The following is a 19,076-nucleotide window of genomic DNA, read 5'->3' on the forward strand; positions in this document are numbered from 1 at the left end:
GAGTCTCATTCTAGAGCTAGCCTTCTTCAGGATGTCAGGCCTGTCACTCCCTTCATCTGCAAGGCTGTGGGTATTCCTCCGAGGGATAGTAACTGTCCTGCCAACGAATGGTCCAACCAAATATGCAGAAGCAGTCAGTATTTCTTAGAACTGCTGTTATTAGAGGTGATACATTTATTTTAGCTCTTTTTGTCAATGAGTAATTGAATGGAAGCGAAAACTGAGATACATAATAACTATAAGTGTCTATGCACCTTCCTTTATCTTGAAGAAGACAAAATAAATAAATAAATAGAAATGATTTCAGATACTGAAATCATCATCATCATAAAATAATTAACCCAAAAGCATTCAATAGGAAATAATGGGATTCGTGAGCACCGGGGACTTCACATAGCATGTGAGGAGGAAGCCTCTCTGACGGAGTAAATGTAAACTGAGAGGTGTTGGGAGATGACGTGGGAAAATCTGGCCCATGACCATTGGGCACAAGTGTGGTGAGGCAGAAGAGGTTGTTCTTTTAAAGGAGCAAAGTTAACATCTGTGTGGCTGGAGGAGACTATGTAAGAGGGAGATTGATGAGACATTTGGTCAGAGCCAAGAGAAGGTCATAAGGGGCATTAGAAACAACCACTGTAAGATGTTTCAATGTCACTATATTTGTCATGGGAATTTGGGAGAAAAATTTAGTAGGGGTATGCCATGATTAGCTTGGAATTTAGAAAGTTCATAGTGGTTAAGGAAGATCATGGATTGTAGGAGCAACTTTAACACAAGGTTTAGGAGATAAACAATAGAAATGATAGGAGCTACCTCTTGGCATGGTAGCCGGGTAGATAATGGTGACAGGATTCAGGACATATTCTGAAGCCAGAGTTTACAGGACTAGTTTATTGATGTGATGTGTCAGTCATAACAAAGAGGAGAATCACAGATGATTTCCAGTCCATTTATTGTCCTTATTTCCAGCCATGGTTTTCATGGATCTTGATGGAATTGTCCACTTGGTTCTGAAGGAGAAGGGCAACCTGAGCCTTGGCTCTTCCCCGAACACCCATGAAGCATTCATCCAGGGTCATTTGCCATGGTGTTTTTCTTGTCTGGTCCTCCCCTGCTGTACTTTTCCTCTGGGGATTCCACATAACCACTCTTCAAAAAATCAGTGCGGCATCACTAACCTACATGGTCCTTTCCAGTGGAAGACACTCTGATTTAATGAGAGGTGAATGCCATGGACTAGTCCAGAAGATGGGATATCTCGTGTAGCAAAGCCTAAGCAGTATACAGGAAATACTTCTGTTTGTTGGGATGTACATCCTGTGATTTTAGGTCAGGGGCAGAAACTGAGGAAAGTCCACATCTTTCTATCTTCCTTCAATGTTACAGGTTATCTCTATGCAGATATCAAATAAATACACACACTACGATGCATGTGTTTACTATTCTTGGTTCTGCTAGTCTCTAATCTGTACATCTCCTTTTAATGCTATATGATTTCATTTTAACATATCATGCATATATTTTATTGAGAAGATAAGAAATCCTGAATCAAAGTCTTCACTGAGATTTCTGGGGGCAGTTTCTTTGTGTTATGCAACTCTGAACCCCATGAAGCACCTAAAATAAAGGCTAACCTGGCATGAAGAAAACACACAGTAAATAATTATTTGCTTTAATAAGTTGTTAGGGTCTGCTAAAATTATTATCTGCATTAATTAAATATCAGCATACTAGCCAAATTTGGAAGAGAGCACATCTAAAATACATTGCATTTCCTGATTCTCTAATTAAAAATAATTATTCACTCAGTGCAGAGACAGACGAATACAAAATCTAATTTTAATTAAAACCAGTGGAAGTGCATGTGTGTAAAAGTGGACTGGCTTTGGAAAGATGACTTTGAATCTTAAATAGAAAAACTAAATGAAATGTGTTATTACTCTTCTGGTGATAAAATACATACACTTGTAGTCAGGAAATAAGTTTTTAAAATTACCCTATTTTTTTTTATCTCCATGGATATTTTGATTTGTAAGCAGTCTTACTACAAGAAATATCCGGTATCTGATATTCTTCTAGATTTTGTATTTTTTTCTTTACTTGATGTCGCGCCATCTTTCTCTGTGTATTACATTATCTGATTTTTATAACAACCGTGTTAGGTAAATCAGAAAGTATCTTTGTCCTCATTTTATATGAAACTGACTTATCCAAGGTTAACATGGAATGGAAGGGGCCGAGCCAGGACATTAATCTTATAATCCTGGAGGAATTTCCTCCCCTTAATTCTTTTACATTTTATGTGACGCCATAGCAGTTACCCCAGCTTTTTCAAGACATTTAGATAATCTGTGTCACTGTTCCCACTAGAATTTTCTTGGCACATACATACTTGAAGTATGTTTTTGCATGGGAAACTATGGTGACCATAATATATTACTGAGAAATAGCATTCATTTAATTAGATAACTTTCCCCCCCTAAAATCATAGATTGAGAAACTACAATGTTATAAGCATCACAGAGTAATCAGATCCAACTTCATTTTTTAAAAAAAAGCAAAGTCGGGGGACTTATAAACGAGTGTCGTTGATCTCAGTTGATGAATTGATTTTTCTTGTTTCGCTTGGAGAAATGCTTTCTACATAATTCTGCAGAAAAGACTAACAATTTAACGTATCAGCAGCTCCATGAGATAAGCTGTAACCTTTGAATAATCATCCTGTCACCTGGGTCCTCAATGCTCGAATGCTAGAAATATTAACAAAGATTTAATTTCCACATTAAAATTCTTTTTTAAATAGTTTAATATTTCATTCTATCAATTTGAAAAGATTAATATTTACTAGGATCTGCTTTATCTTGAAATCCAATACACTGTGTTCTAAGGACATTATAATTTAGTTGCATTTGACATGCTCTGAGAAGGGCATAGATTAAATCCCTGATGTCTGGCATTAAACATTAGGAAAGTGGTTGATATTTCTGAGGAAGAAGAATACCCAGTTATGATTTGTTATTAAAAGAATAGTAATTTACAAATGCATTCCTGTTGTCTGGGAAAACATAGAGAAATAGCATAGGATAAGGCTTCCGCTGAATCATGGGAGCTGTGAAAGCAGATAGGCTTTCAAACCCCCCCTTAGAAGATGCTGCTTCTTACTTCTTGCCCATCCTGTGGCTGAGGGGACGGGCTGAGCGATTTCAGAGTTGGGACCTTGTAAGGTCTGCTGTATGGGAACTGGGAAGACCAATGCCTTGGCAGCAATCTTTCTTCCTCTTGGTGACAAGCACGCCCTGTGAATACCACCACCATGCCTTCCCAGGAAACCTTATGATTAAGAATCTCTTTCCTCCTCACTCTTCTTGGAGATCCTCTGAACAGGTGAATGCTACCTGTGTACTTTTAGGCAGTTGGAGGACGTTTGTTGAATGAGTTATGAATGAGTGGAGTAAAAGTCCTTTTAAGACTAAGACTGTTTTAAGTATCTATTCCATTCCCGTCATTGGATGGAAATACTAATGTAAGAGTACCTGTATCAAGCACTTGTTTAGTTACAAGACAAACAAAACCCACCATAAAGAAAAGTCTTGAATCAGTACCTGAAGTATAGAAGGCACGCAAAGTTCTCTTATTATTTTTCAAAGGACAACAGGAGCCAGTGTGGGCTCTGAGTGTCGAGGATAACAGGGGAGAACAGACTCAACAAATGGGAAGGAGGGAGAGAAGCGCGTACTACAGGCACCTTTGCTGAGCGCATCTGCAGGTGGGTCTCAACTGTGCCGCAGAAAATTGTTGCAAACCCTGCTCTGAGTCAAGAATCTTTGATTCTAAAATGCATTCGGTAATCTTGGCACTGAATCTCTCTAGGATTCAGTTTTGGGTTTAGTTTGGTTTAAGTTTTTGGTCTTTATTGTTTTCATATGTTGAAAGAAGAAAGGATCGGGTTAAAATCTACCCTTGAACAACATGAGGGTTTGGGGCATCAGTGCCCCACACTGTTGAAAATCCACATATAACTTTTGACTCTCCGAAAACTCAACTTCTAATAGCTTCCTGTTGACCAGAAGCCTTATCAAGACCGTAAACAGTCAATTAACACACATTCTGTATGTTGTATGTATTATAAGAAAATTATAAGGACAAGGAAATACTTTTGCAAGACTGAACTGTACTTATTGGGAAAAACATCCATGTATAAGTGGAGTGATGCAGTTCAAACCTGTGTTGTTGAAGGTCAATTGTTTTTTCAAAATCTTTTTCTAGTTTAAATCTCCAGTTCACTTTATTTTAATTGAATTCAGCAGTTCTTGGTATGATTCTTTTTAATCTACCTCAGGTTACAATAGAAAATGTGTCTTGAAGTGCATTAGAAAGATATGGTAGTCAGCTGGAGACACAGGACACGTACTTAATTAGTATCATGCAGTATAAGGACCTGCAAAAGCCATAGACACAGAACCTGCAGCTCTTCATTATAGCCAAGTTGCGCCTTGTACAAGGCGCCCTGGCAAGGCTGCCCAGAGACGATGATGTCAGATATTGAGGCTGATTGCTGACCTTGGGGACATCATGGGCAAATGTACAGTGGTTCAAAATATAAGCTTTTTCCCCTCAATAACGGGTTATATGTTGGGGTGCCTGGGTTGGCTCAGTCAGTTGAGCATCTGACTTCAGCTCAGGTCAATGATCTCATGGTTCATGGGTTCGAGCCCCACGTTGGGCTCTGTACTGACAGCTCAGAGCCTGGAGCCTGCCTCAGATTCTGTGTCTCCCTCTCTCTCTGCCCCTCCCCTGTTAGCACGCTGTCTCTCTCTCTCAAAAATAAATAAACATGAAAAAAATTTTTTAAAAAAGAGTTATGTTATGTACCTACTACACCACACACACACACACACACACACACACACACACACACACACACACACATATTTGGGTAAGCCCTGAGCTATGCGCCTCAAGTTCAGAAAATGCCAATTAAACTCTGGACATCTAGTGGCCATGGGTCATGGTAAGTAGTGTGATAAAACAAAATTGGAAAAGTACCTTGATCCCACATTTTGAAAGGCCTTGGATGAATGATACAAGTTTTGGATTTTATGTAGTAAATAATAGAGAACCAATGATGTTACTTGTGCAGGTAGTGAAATAACTTATATCGAAAGATGATTCTTGTTTCAGTGTGGGAGCCATACATTAGGGGTTAGAAAGATTAGAGTCAGGAAGCCCTTGATGAACATAGTTTAAAAAGATGAAATTAAAATTAAACCTCTTCCTGGAATCATATCTCTCTTCTAATCTTGGCCACAAAATCCCTTCTCCTGGACATAATTTTGATTTGTGATTTAACTTAAGACATATGACAAAACGTTACTATTGACTGCATAATGCATGTCACTTCCTCAAAAAATTCGGTATATCCTTTTAAGATTATTCTAGGAGAGTTACCATATCTTTCTTGTAGTTCTTCCAGTTATTTTTTCTGATGATATCTGCTGTCCATCGAGTTCACTTTTTCCCCATAAATTATTGCTTAAAGTATTACTTACTGAGCACTTCCTATGGATTAAAAACAATGTTCAACATTTTGCATATATTACCACATTAATCCTCACAATAAACCTTTGGGCATTCCTTACCAGTTAGAGAGAAGGAAACAGAGAAGACACAAAAGCTTATGTAGCTTGACCAAGGTCCCAAACTCTTTACAAGTGAGTGAAGTCCAAAGACCATGTTCTTTCCAGAAGATCCATGATTTCTTCCTCCTCAGAGCCAGACCCAACTAAAACAGACAAAGGAAATCATATTTTAAGTCAAAAAATTTTCAATATGTAATACTCTCTTGATCTCTCTCACATGCACGCACACACACGCACACACACACACATACACACAGAGGGTGTATGTCTTTATGAGACAATTTACGTACTCTTTTAGTGTTCTTATTATAAAATGGCGCCAACAGTGTCGTAGACTCTGGGTCTGGAGTTCTCTCTTGTCCAGCAAGAGAGTGGACGCAGGATTAAAATGCGAGAGAGGCTAATGTCAAGGAGGAGACAAGAGCCCCGAGTAAGGGTCCTTGCTCCGTTTTTATTAAGATCAGAAGTCTAACAAGCATGATGGATGTGCACAAAGAGACAACGAAACCATGGACATTAACTCATGGGCATGAGGGAATTGTGAGGGGGTATTGAAGACGTGTTGTTAGGGGTTTGGGTCAATACAAAACAAAGTTCAGAGTCAGAGAGGGGACTGAAAAATACCTAGCATGTTCTAATATGATATATAAAACAGATTAATGCCAATTGAAACAGAAATCAGGTCTTTGGAAAACAGGAATAATAAAATGCACTGCCCAAGAGGACGAGCCAGGCACCAAATTAGTCTCGAAATTTCTTGGTTACCATGGCAAAAAGTAAAGTTGGCTAAATAATTCTGATTATCAGGAAGGAAGACACCTACCTAAAATTTTTCCTGGCACCTAATTATAAAGACATGTCACAAAGGGGGCCTGTCAGATGCCAAATTCAGAGGAACATATCTTTAGAAAATTAGAGGCTCTGAGGCACAGTCAGCCCGTGGGCTTCAGAGATCTGATCCCAGCACATCTGTGGGAATCCTTTGATACCAAGTGCATCCCCTCTCTAGCCCCCAAATTAGCCTTCGCCTTGACTTATGAAACATTTGCCACCCCCACATCTTCCTCACATGCACTACTCCTCGTACTTAATCCACTTAGATTTTTTAAGGGGTTCAACTTCCACAGCCTCTGTGATCCTGTCCAGATTCTCCCAGTATTCCTCTGTCTCCTGACTCAGGCATCTGACTTCCTTCTACTGAGGACACAGATTGCAAATATGTGCTGAGTTTATTTGTGTAGCTGTCTCCTTGGCAACTCTGACATTTTCATATTCAGTGCTATGTCCCCCAAACCCAGCACATTGCCTGTCACAGAGCAGGTGCTCAGGAAAGGTAGTGAATATGCTGTTGAGGGATCTAGTCTTGTTAACTGCTTGGAATGACACAGGACCCCATAGATGGGACTTAGTCTTATTTAATGGAGAATATACTCGGGAATGAGTCACGAATCGGCCGCCAAAGGATAAATGCAAACTTAGAGACTAATAAACAGCAGGACCCAAGCTGAGAGGAAATTGCTGTCCTTTATCCTACCTAAAGAGTAAACTTCAGCCTTCTTAGCCTGATATTCAAATCCCTGAATACAACTCTGAAATCTCTGTTTTGTCTCTTTTCACATTGCTCGTACTTCAACACCTAAGACTCTGGATGGAGCAGACTCCTTGCCAAGAAATTTGTATTCTTCTCTGCTTTTTATACCATCTGTTCACACAGCCTTGAAGAATCTTCCTGTTTTTTTATTGTCCGGTATCTTCAGGACATTTAACATGACACCCTCTCTGTGAAGACTGCCTTGATCTTCTGTTAGAATTAACTCCCTCTGGGCTCCTACAGACATTTTGCTTATACTTATGCTTACATTCTCCTTTGGATGTGCCTAATCAGATTTTGTTCTACTAGATTGAAAAATCTTAAAGACAAAAACTAAGTGTTAAGAGAAAAAATCTCCAGGCTTCCTCTCACAGCTCAGTAGCTTCAGCCTTAGAGATTTGCACACAGAAAAAAAAAAAAACTCTATAAATATTTACTGAATTAATGGATTTCAGACCATAGTTGTGGTACTTGGGGTTTTTTTCTGCATAATTATTTCATTTATATTACGTACACTTACTGTTTTAAGTGGGACGGTCTGACTAAAACGATTTCGGTGGGGGAGCTGGTGTGCGACCGGGCACCAGAGGCTGGATTATTATGTTCCTCATTAGCTGTGGCTGTGGTCGAGGATGCTTCTCTCCTCTTGGTTTTTCCTCCAAGTCCTGGTCACTTTTTTTGGTTTACATATATAAAAGCTGTATGTATTCAGTGTATACCACTTGATGAGGTTGTCCATAAGTAAACACCCATGAAACTGTCACTACAACTTATACATCCATCATCTCTAGAAATTTCCTCCTGCCCTCTTTATCATCATTAGCAGCAGCAGCAGCAGCTTATTTGTGATAAGAAATTTTTTGTGTAGGTGATAAGAAAATTTAGCATAAGATATATCCTGTTAGCAAAATTTAAAATATACGAGTTAATAATATTTAGGCACCATCTGTACAGTAGATGTCTAGAATTCTGCTCACTTTCTTTCTTTTTTAAGTTTATTTATTTATTTTTTGAGAGACAGTGCAAGCAGGGGAGGGGCAGAGAGAGAGGGGGAGAGAGAGAGAGAGAGAGAGAGAGAGAGAGAGAGAGAGAGAGAGAATCCCAAGCAGGCTCTGTATTCTTAGTGGGGAGCTCAATTCTGGTTTCAGACTCATGAACCGTGAGATCATGACCTGAGCCAAAATCAGGAGTCGGATGCTCAACCAACTGAGCCAACTGGGTGCCCCAGTTGTGCTCTCATTCAGTCTTCTTGGAAGCACCTTTTCCTCTGCTGGGCCCTTGATATTGGTTTATTTTGTGGCTCTCATATTTGTTCCTCACTTGATATACACTTTCTGGATGATCACTTTCTTTCTTCTATTATTACTCCCTTTTCTGGCTGCAAATTAATATGAAATACTACTTTGGTTTCCTGGGTGAAAACAAAAGAAATTAAAAGAAACAAAAAGTAAATAAATAAATAGAGAAGGGAAGGGAAGGGAAGGGAATAATACCAAGACAAGGCAGGGATGTAGGCTTAAGAGAATTCATCTTTCAAGACAGAATGTCAGTCAATACCCAGGACGGACCTGGAACCAGAAAATGAATTCATGTTGGAAGCCTAATTGTGTATCATTCTCCCTCCATTTCTTTCCCATTTCTCTTTTTATATATGATTTATTCTCTTTCACTGATTGCAGTTCGTGCAGAAGAAATTGGCATTCACAGCTCCTTAGCTTATCCTTTTTACACATCCAGCCACACTGAACATCTGACTTTCTCTTTGGATCCGCTCCTCATTCTTTAATTTTTTTTAACATTTATTTATTTTTAGAGACAGAGAGAGGCAGGGCATGAGCAGGGGAGGGGGAGAGAGAGAGAGAGAGACACAGAATCTGAAGGAGGCTCCAGGCTCTGAGCTGTTTGTTAGCACAGAGCCGGACACGGGGCCCGAACCCATGAACCGCAAGACCATGACCCGAGCCAAAGTCGGACGCTCACCCGACTGAGCCACCCGGGTGCCCCAAGATCTGCTCCTCATTCTTAAGGGAAAAGACTCTGGCATAGCCCAGAATGGCTGCCCACTTGTCCAATCAATCCTGGCCAGGCTCACAGGCTCATCCTACATGCAAGGGTGCTGGAAACCCACTCCTGTGGACTTGAAATACTTAAGGAATTCTGCTTAGCTAGGTAGACAGTCCAAAATTGCTGTGGCTCCAGTAGTTTCTGTTCTCATTCTTGAGCTGGGATCACTCATCACTGGTTGTTAGCACAAACTCATCAACTCATCATGTCAATCTCCCGGGTATTTTAACTGAGGTATCCTATGTTCACATAAACCTCAGTATCTAAAGTGCACCTCAATTTCTATTCTCTAACTTGTTCTCTTGCTCTGATCTAACCAAGAAATCAGGAGATTAAATTCTTTCTCATTTTTAAATCTATCCACTTGATTACAAGTTTCTTAATGTATACATATGATGTATAGAGTGTATATAATGTCCATTTGTTTCTTTGAGTTCCCAGCATTAGGCCACCGTAATTTCTAACTTAAATTCAATAGTAAAATGCATTCTCCCTTCCTCCAATCTCTTTGCTTTGACGTATTTGCAAATTTTTAGTATATATGCTTTAGAGCAATTTTTTAAAAGCTAAAGTTATTTGCAGCTGAAAGCCGCAATGCATTTTCTCATCATTGTGTTGGCTCTTTGTAATAGTCCTTTGAAGAAGGTAGGAAAGAAACTCTGTTTTATAGAGAAAAAACACTCCAGTCTCTGAGAGATGAGCTGGCTGACAGGCATATGGCTTGTTAAAGGTGAGCACAGGTGTGCAAACAACACCTTGATGATATAACACATCAAAAATGTGGTTGGCTTAGGTGTGGAGTTTCTGAGGGGGGGGGGTACTGGAAGAAAGCAGGAGATTCATTATCAATCAAAATTATGCAACCTCGGGAGGTGTATCCAACAATGTTAAATTTTGGTGTGGCCTACAACCTGACGGATGTTTAAATGGCTGGTGAGGATGTTTTCTACTATGGATTTGCGTAAGACTCAAATAAGTCAATGATCCTAAATTCTAAGAACAGTTCTTTCCTCACATTAATTGTGAGAAGCAGTTAGCTTAAACTTAGAATCATTTCACTATAGTCTGTGATACTCCATTAACCTTATAGGTTACCTTAGGCACTCATCTGAACATTTTAGAATTTTCCTTGTTTTGTTTTTTTTTCCAAATGGAGATGTCGGGGGAGCTGTCTCCCATAACCCACTCCACTCTTACCTTGCGTGGTTCCATTTTGACATTCAGCTAATAAAGTATAGGTGTTAGATAAGAGGTGACTTTTTCTTTTCAAAATGACTCATTTTTCCTGATAAATGATTTATCCAACCTAGTTCCCAGGAAGAGTTTTTATTTCAGGCTGATGATGTACAGCATGCATTTTACCAGTAATATAAGTTTCAATAGTTAATGAGCTATGGCTATTTCTAAGAGTGATATATCTCTGTCTTTCCACAGGTTCAGTAAGAGCACCTTGCTGTAATTCAGCCATACTTAAAACTAAGGTGGCCCCTTTTCATTTGAAGCAAAATTTCTGAAGCCTCAAATTCTAATAGAAATTGGCTGGCGGTTGGAGTTATTTGTAATTACTTATGTCACTTTTGACTCATAAAGCTCATCGCAATATGAAACCGATATTAGCAAACCTTGTTCCGACTTAGAATAAATGAAGAGAAACACTGCGTGTCCCAAACCCCGGATCTTTAGCTCAGATCAATTCACACGCAAATTATGTAGCTGGCAATTGATAAAATAGGGTGGTAGGTGGCCAACAGGTCCCAGTTCTGGACAGAACATGGAATGAATCATCTTTTTTCGGCCTGCCTTTTTGACCTGTTCCTTTCTCCCTGTTCTTTGTTTATCTCTTATAACTTCTGTTTCCAGATAATACATTCCTTCTTTGGACCTGACGGCATGTTTGGCTTTTCTGGTGTGATCATATGTTCTCTGTCCTGTGCCCAGTTTTGTTTTCCTAATCATCTGAGGACATTACTCTGGCTGTTGAACCTTGCAATAGAAATCGCCCCTGGTACCGGTCAGCTTGGCGAGCTTTGTGCCGTGCATTCTATAACCCACGGAAAGAGGATTTGGTGACCATAGCACTTTAATCCTGTTGTCTGTGTCAATGAGATAATGTATCTGAGAACACTTGTAAACGACAGGGAATTAGTCAATTATTTGATTTGTAAAACCATCTTTGACTTTACTAAATACATAGATGTATGCATGAGTATATATGTGTGCATACATGCACGTGTATATGGACATGCATATTTCTGTGTGTGTGTGCATATTCATGTACACATGTGTGTGCACGGCTAGGTTTATGTGTATGCTTTATTATACATGCACACGCAAATAATTACGTGCACATTTGTATGCATATGTTCTGTATGTATATGTGCATATGTTTATATTTGTGTTTTTGTATGTGTGCATGTCACAAATTTACTGAGTGTACCGGACCTTTCCTTGCTGAGCAACTATTACTTGCCCATTTAACCTCAGCCTTGACCCACATTAAGAGTACGTCTGTTCATTTCTTGGTCTCCTGTCTCTGTATATCTGTTCTCTCCAGAGATGGGACTACATAATTCCCACACGGAGACAATCCTGCCCATTCTCTAAGAGAGGTCCCGTGGGGGGTGAGGGTTTTTAACATTTACTTCTCTCAGACAGAGCGTTTGATGTTCCTGACAATATTTGAGCAATTCCACATCCCATTTGGAGTACCTGGCTTCTTGCCCTGTCACCACATATTTCCAAACCTTTACCTCAGTTTTCAGTGACATCAGAATTTTCCCTCTGGCCAGCCCAACCCTGGCCTGTGGCTGGAACCAGCCCTTCCATGAGAACCACACTCCTGCTACTTGCCTTTACGACCACACATCACCAGCTCGGGGTTTTCTAACGTCACTGCCTGTCTGACATTGAATGTTCTTGACACTGACAGTAATCTGTTATTTAACCCTTGAGACAGCAGTGGTCAAAAACATCAGGATCTCTTTGCTTCCAGCAGATACATTTTAAGATTTTTTGAAAAAGGCAACTAATACTAGGAAGGGTGAGATCGTTGTTTGGCCTGGTTTCCTCTGACCCACAACCAAATCCTGGTGAGATCATTATCATTCTTGGGTGAATCCAATGGGGAAATGATGAAAAATTAGATAGAATTCGGAGATGAAGACTGCCCAACAGGTGAGTTGAAGGTGTTGAGTACGTATTTACTTGGACGTTTAAATAATGCTGGAAATACAGTGATTTGGCATTCTACTGTTGCAGAAATGACTATGCTACATCTCGAATATTCCTCCAGGGTCTTTATTCTACTACTTAAAAGGTTTCTTCTGAGCCTTACCTGCTACACAAGAAGGGGTTGCCCTGCTTCTGAAAATCTGTCTGGATCCTGAAATGTGACTGTTGCCTATTACTTTCGACAATCTGGATGTGTTGGTGGTAGCGATATCCAAGCCACTTCTCCGGAATCTGAAATTTCCCCAGGCTTTTCTGCAAAATAAGAAAAAAAATGAACCCATAATAACAGAAACAAGAAACACTAAGAACGAAAATTTGAAGGCCTTACAAAACAATCAAAAATGTTTTCAGAAACATGCACACAATTCCAGCCACACAACGATTGGAGGGGCTCCTCTCCTTACATGGGGACAAGGTGTCTAACCCCAGGGAGTCCAAAGCCTCTTCAAGCTCCAGTGGCCTCAGTTATAAATTTGGGATCATCACAGGTACCTTTTTTTCAAAGCAGACAATTTCTTATGCTTTTGCATCTCTAATTATGCAATTCCTCCCGACTTCCTCTAATAAGAGGAAAAGGCAGAAGTAGGAAGATTAGAATGCTTCTTTCCTGCCCAAGTTCAAATCAGATTCTGGTGTGCCTATTATTCTCATTGCCACAACCTGGGCGAGCTGTTCCATGAGGCACAGTGGAATCCATTCATGCTCACCAGGAAGAAGGAAATAAACACAGGAATACAGACCACACTTCTTTCTCTTTTTCTTCTTTGGGCCATCAATCATTGCTCATTTCCTCCTGTGGCCCCACTCACCTCCCCTCAACCCCCCCACACCCATACTTTTCCTTTATTCTTAGTCTGCTGACTACAAAGCTACTTGCCAGGCTGCCTTCTGCACATCCCTAGGGGTAGATGCCTCTTCTGTGTGGTCTCCTAACAATGTGTGTTCAGCTCCCATACCCTTAACCCACTGCATTGTGTTTCCATGTTTTGTTCTATCTCCACCACCACATGCTGCTTCTGGGCATAACGTGTGTTCTTTTCACTATTTCAATTGCGTTACAAAGGAATACACATAGTAGGCATTAAAGATGAGTTGTTGGTGGAATTCGTGAACACACACAGAAACATGCACATATACACATGTGTCAGTTCTTACATGATACGAATGGAAGCTATAAAGTTATAACTATCCTTGGTTTGGATTTCTTCACTGATGGAAAAAGCAAGACCTCATAGAGGGTCATCCTCATTTGTGAATGGCCGTCGTTATGACAAGTTTTCTTTATGCACTGAGACAAAATATTACTCCCAGTAGCATTCACAAGAGATCGTAGTGCTGTTTTCTGGGTTCGTATGCGATGACTAGATCTTATTCTACAAGATTAAAATTAACAGCTATGCTACACGTTATAATTTAGGAACCCTCTTTTTTTACATAGTATCATTAAATTGTGAAAACTTTTATGTGATAGATTTCATTGATGTCCACATCATCAGTTAGGGTCTGATTAGGAGATAGAAGCCACGTTGGTTATTTTAAGAGAGGAAACTGAATATACTAATTGTTAACCATGTTTTGAGGACCTGGAAAGACAAACAGGAACAAATGAAGAAGTTGGAATTATTAACACTTAGAGTTCGGAGGAGGGGGCACCTGGTGGCTCAGTCCGTTAAGCCTCCCATTATTGGTATTGGCTCAGGTCACGATCTCAGGGTTGGTGGGGTGGAGCCTCCCATCAGACTCTGTGCTGAGAGCCTACTTGGAATTCTGTCTCTCTCTCCCTCTCTCTGTCTGTCCCTTCCCTGCTCACTCTCTCAAAATAAATAAACATTAAGTTCGGAGGAGGAAGGCTGCCGAGCAGGACTCAGATGTCTGAGCAGAGAGAACTGGTCAGTTAGTGTGGGCGTCTCGAGGGGCAGACAGGTAATGAGGGTGGTGCTGTGACTTTGGGAAACACTGACAACTGGAAGAGACTGCTTACTTCTGGGTGAAGAGCCATTGCTTTAGGGACACACACAAACACAGGAAGCAAAACCAGAAACAACAGACCTGGAAGAATGCGGTCAGGGGCTCCCCCAGTCTTCCAGCCTGTATCAAGCACCCCCTTGTGGCAGATGGTGAAATGAAGCCAGCTTCCAAGACCGGTGTCAGGGGCCAAGCAGTAGCTCAACAGCAAGGAAACAGTATAAAAGGGTGGGTGCGCTGCCTAGAGACAACAGCGTAGCAACTGGCACGCTCATTCTGTGTTCCAGAGCGTCGAAGATAGAGGCTCATCAAGAATATTCCCATAGACAATCCAATTAGTAGCAGGTGCAAGATGGACTTGGATTTCTGTCTTCTCCAGATGCAGTGCCAGATTATTAAAGCAGTCCTCATCTTTCACATCAGGGAAAGTGTGTGTGTGTGTGTGTGTGTGTGTGCGCGCACGCGCGTGCACGCGCGTGTTGGGCACTAGGTACAGTAATGATACGGAAATTAAAAGACTAGGGTTTGTGTTTGTTGACAGTATCGAGTGCTCACTAAAGATACTCACATTATCTTTCTGAGCCTCAATTTCTGCACCTGCAAATGCACATACTGGGCTTTCTATACAAAAAAGATTAAGTCATTCAGTGAATAAATGTTGCATATTCACGATGTGCAGAATGCAGTGCCATGGGGACAAAATGACAAAAAGGACAACCAAGGTCACCTTGTCCAGAGGTTAGAATCTAGTGGGGTCAACAGAATCAAGGAAACAGCCATTCAAAGTATATAGAGTAAATAGGAGATATGATTTCAGTTGAGTTCATTGCTTTGGCAGAAAAGCCCAGGCTCACGAAACCATATAGAGCAAAGGATCCTGACTTGGAGTGCAGTCAGGGCACACGTCCTGGGGGAGGTGAACAGGAGTTGGAGGTGGGATAGGAGAAATATGGGGGAGAAGTAGCTCAGTGGGGCAGGGAGCAAGGCTCGTTCAGAGACCTGAAAGAGGGACCACGGGGCTGGGTTGGGAGATAGAGATGAGACTAGAGAGAGAGAGAGGCAGCAGCCAGAACCTTGAGTTGATAAAGGTGAGAGAGCTTTATAAACCACGAAGTGCCCATAAAAAGTATGTATGATTATTGTTCCTGATATTAAAACAAACAAACAAACAAACAAAAAACAGGGGAAAAAAAAACAAAACAAAAAACTACCTGGGTTTTTTTTTCCACTCTCTGCCATTTAGAAAGTGGGTGGTTGGAATCACAAGGAAAGGCTGAAACTGGCCAGAAATCAGAAGCATGAACATTCAGGAAAACCATGTGTGTCTCCCCCACATCAAAGGCTCCTGTCCACCCACTGCGTTGACAAACCTACGTGCAGACGGAGACCCACGCTAACACCTTACCATATAAGGTCTTTCAGCAGATATTTAAAATGTAATAATAATGTGGGCTTAAAAGGTTTGATTGCTTGATCACAGTAGCTTGTTAATTAAAGGTGCAAAGAGGGGAAATTTGCACCTGAGGGAGAAATAGGATTAGTTTGCAGGAGAAATCAGATTAGTGTTCCTGGCAGCGGGCCAATTGCCAAGGAAGCGCACAGAATCTCAGGAGAAATGGAATCTATCTTTCCAAGTGCTCTGTGGGAGGACAGGCCTCCCCTCCACATGTCCAAGGGCAGGGGAGGAATAAACCCACTCTGACCGCTCACCCCTGCCCTTGACTGGTTTCCCCAATATTAAATGTGCGACTTGCTAATTGCTCTCGGTGGAGATGCCTGTGTTTGAAATTCATTTGGCTGAGAAGTATGTGTGGCTGTGGAATCTCTGGCAGCACATGATTAATGAGGAGGGCAGGGTTTTCACATCCTCTGTCGGAGAGATTGGGCCTCGTCCCATCCTGAGGGCCCCTCTGGGTTCGGCTCATGTCACCGTGGCCTCCGTTTCATTAGGCTGAGCAGCTTGGTTTCCGGAGGGATGATTAGGACAGCGATGATAAGGTAGGGCAGATGGGGGAGGTGGGAGCACAATGAGAAAATCCCATCATAAGTGAGCTGGTGTGAAGAAATGGGTGCAGGACGGGCCTGGGTCAGAACCCTGCCTTCCACGGGTCGGGTTCTGTGACCTTGGCAAATTAACTTAACCTCTCTGAGCCTCAGGTTACCTGTTGTAACATAAGAAGCACAAAACCTACCTTGAGGGTGCTCTAGAGAATTTCTAGCTAATGAAGCCAGGCCGTTTCTGGCATAAATACTCTTGTTCAATAAGAAAGGCCACTGTTACTATTACAGCAAAGTGTTTTTGTACATGTTTTTTTCACTCTGCTGAGATCAGTTCCGAAATCTCAGCCCCTGGGACTCCTGGGAAGCTCAGTCAGCTGAGCATCCAACTGTCAATTTTGGCTCAGCTTATATCTTGATTTCGGCTCAGGCCGTGATCCCAGTCGTGAGATCGAGCCCTACGGCAGGATCTGCTCTAAGCATGGAGCCTGCTTGAGATTCTCTCTCTGTCTCTCTCTCTCTCCCCCTGTGTCCCTCCCCCTCTCAAAAAAAATTTAAAAAAAAAAATCTCAGCCCCTAAAAATTTGTAATTCTTACTATACCCTGCTCACCCCACTTTGGGCATTCTACCTGTATGTTCAGTAGTGTTGCTCCCAGGCCTCTAGGAGACAGTCTCTGCCTCAGTTTCAATGATTTTAGTCAATAATTCCTCTGCCCTCCAGACAAAGTCACCTCCCTCCTAAGTCAAGCCTCCTGTGGCACACTGACATCACCTTAGTCTCCAAAGGTCATTCCTACTACTCGGCCCAATATGACTGTTAAGTATCAGGCAGTGGGCACACATGCATTGTTTTTTGTTTTATTTTTTAACCATTTGCTCATGATTGTGTCTTTTTTCCTTTCAACATAGCATCAGCAATGTATCTTTCTTATCTTACCCTTTCTCTCCCAGGGAATTATTGAACATGTGGAGCATTATAGGAGCCCCCCACCCCCATGCCCAGACTTCTATCCAATTGGTCAGAATTTGGGGGGGCCTGGGACCCCACTGGGGCTCACTTCTCAAGTGGGGACAGTCTTGTTGGGAAAGGTGCCCTTAAACCTGTAGAACCCGACACTAACTCTGGGCAGTGTCAGAATGGAATTGCACTACACCAGCTGGTGTCAAGATAAGTGGAAACACATCGTGGCCTGGACTGTCTAAAACTTATTTATGCCTCTTAGCTACGTGGACTTAAAAGCCTTCCACTCCCCGAGTCTCAGGCTTTCCACCTGGCAGCCTGATACAATGGCAACTGCTTGCCGGGTTGTAGGTTGTAGGTGAGGGTTCCAAGTAAGGTCACTAAAGCAGCATAGACAGTGCTTCGAGGATCATCAATGCCTAATAAATGTCATTTTTGGTTATGGTTATGTCATTTTGGTCATTTTGGTTTGAATCTATCACACTGGATTACTCAAAGTTTTCACCACCGTTTCCCAATTTGTGGCAACACAACAGAGCACTTGAAGGCTCAAGGTACTGGCCAGCTGGCCAGGTGGGCGGACAGCCCATCACTGCTGTTGAAGAGGGTGGTCCATAAGCCAGGCTGGTGGATGGGGAGATGCAGAGTTGGACAGAAATAGACACAGCTATGGTTCGGCTTTGACCTTGGTGGTTTGTGTGTGGTGAGGTCAGCGGAATCATTTAAGTCTATTCTTTTTTTTAAGTTTTATTTATTTACTTTCAGAGAGAAAGAGAGAGAAGAGGGAGTGGGAGAGAGGAAGAGACAGAGGGAGACAGAGACAGAATCCCAAGCAGACTCTGCACTGTCAGCAGGGAGCCCCATGTGGGGCTCAAACTCACAAAACGCAAGATCATGACCTGAGCCGAAATCAAGGGTCGGAGACTTAACCGACTGAGCCACCCAGTACCCCCATTTCAGTCTATTCTAAAGCAACTTGATGTTTAAGATTGCTTGCTCTAGCATTAGACGAAAACAAAACAAATCAAAAGCAGACCAAAAAATCTCCTTTCTGTGCTCTGCTGTTTGAATGAAGTTACTTAAGTTCCTTAAATTCATGTGATGGGTTGGTATAAAGCCCTAAAAAATAGTAACATTGCAAATGAGCTTTGACTGCAATTGGTACCAAGTCAACACCAGTTAATACCATTGTAGACTCAAGGGCAGACCTGTATTTTCGTCCCATAATCTGATAGCGGATGGTATGTCGTATGAGGTCGTAAAATGTAGTTGGTTTCAAGACGCTGTTCTCTGATCCACCACAGTGAGCACTGTTCCTGTCGCACTGCAGGCGCTGAATAAATAATTACGAATAAATATGTTAGAATTTCTTCTTAACCTCGCAAATGCATAGTTTAAATAAATTGCTTTAATCCCCCCAGTGATACCCTGAAGATAACGTACAATTTATTGTGTTTTAAGGAGCTTGAAAGGTTTCATGTTAGCACTGACAGTTGTAATATTCATCATATTCATCTGTCCCATTATGAGCCATTAACACCATTTCATGGAAGGAAATGAAAACTTCTGAACATATGAATAAGTCCAAGTTCCATCTTTTTTTTCTGATTGACAGCTGGGATTTTA

The 19,076-nt window shown here is 41.4% G+C and overlaps 1 long non-coding RNA gene across 1 annotated transcript; it reads right to left on the reverse strand.

The window, feature by feature from the left end:
- Nucleotides 1-885: 885 nt before the first annotated feature.
- On the reverse strand, nucleotides 886-14,700 carry LOC122235044. The gene is made up of 4 exons (XR_006213134.1): nucleotides 14,575-14,700; nucleotides 12,629-12,777; nucleotides 5,640-5,782; nucleotides 886-1,634 (listed from the first exon to the last, which is right to left on the reverse strand). It is a non-coding gene; the product is annotated as an uncharacterized LOC122235044 (long non-coding RNA).
- Between the last annotated feature and the right edge of the window lie 4,376 nt (nucleotides 14,701-19,076).

This window comes from Panthera tigris, chromosome F2 (assembly GCF_018350195.1).
Source record: "Panthera tigris isolate Pti1 chromosome F2, P.tigris_Pti1_mat1.1, whole genome shotgun sequence".
Lineage (NCBI taxonomy): Eukaryota > Metazoa > Chordata > Mammalia > Carnivora > Felidae > Panthera > Panthera tigris.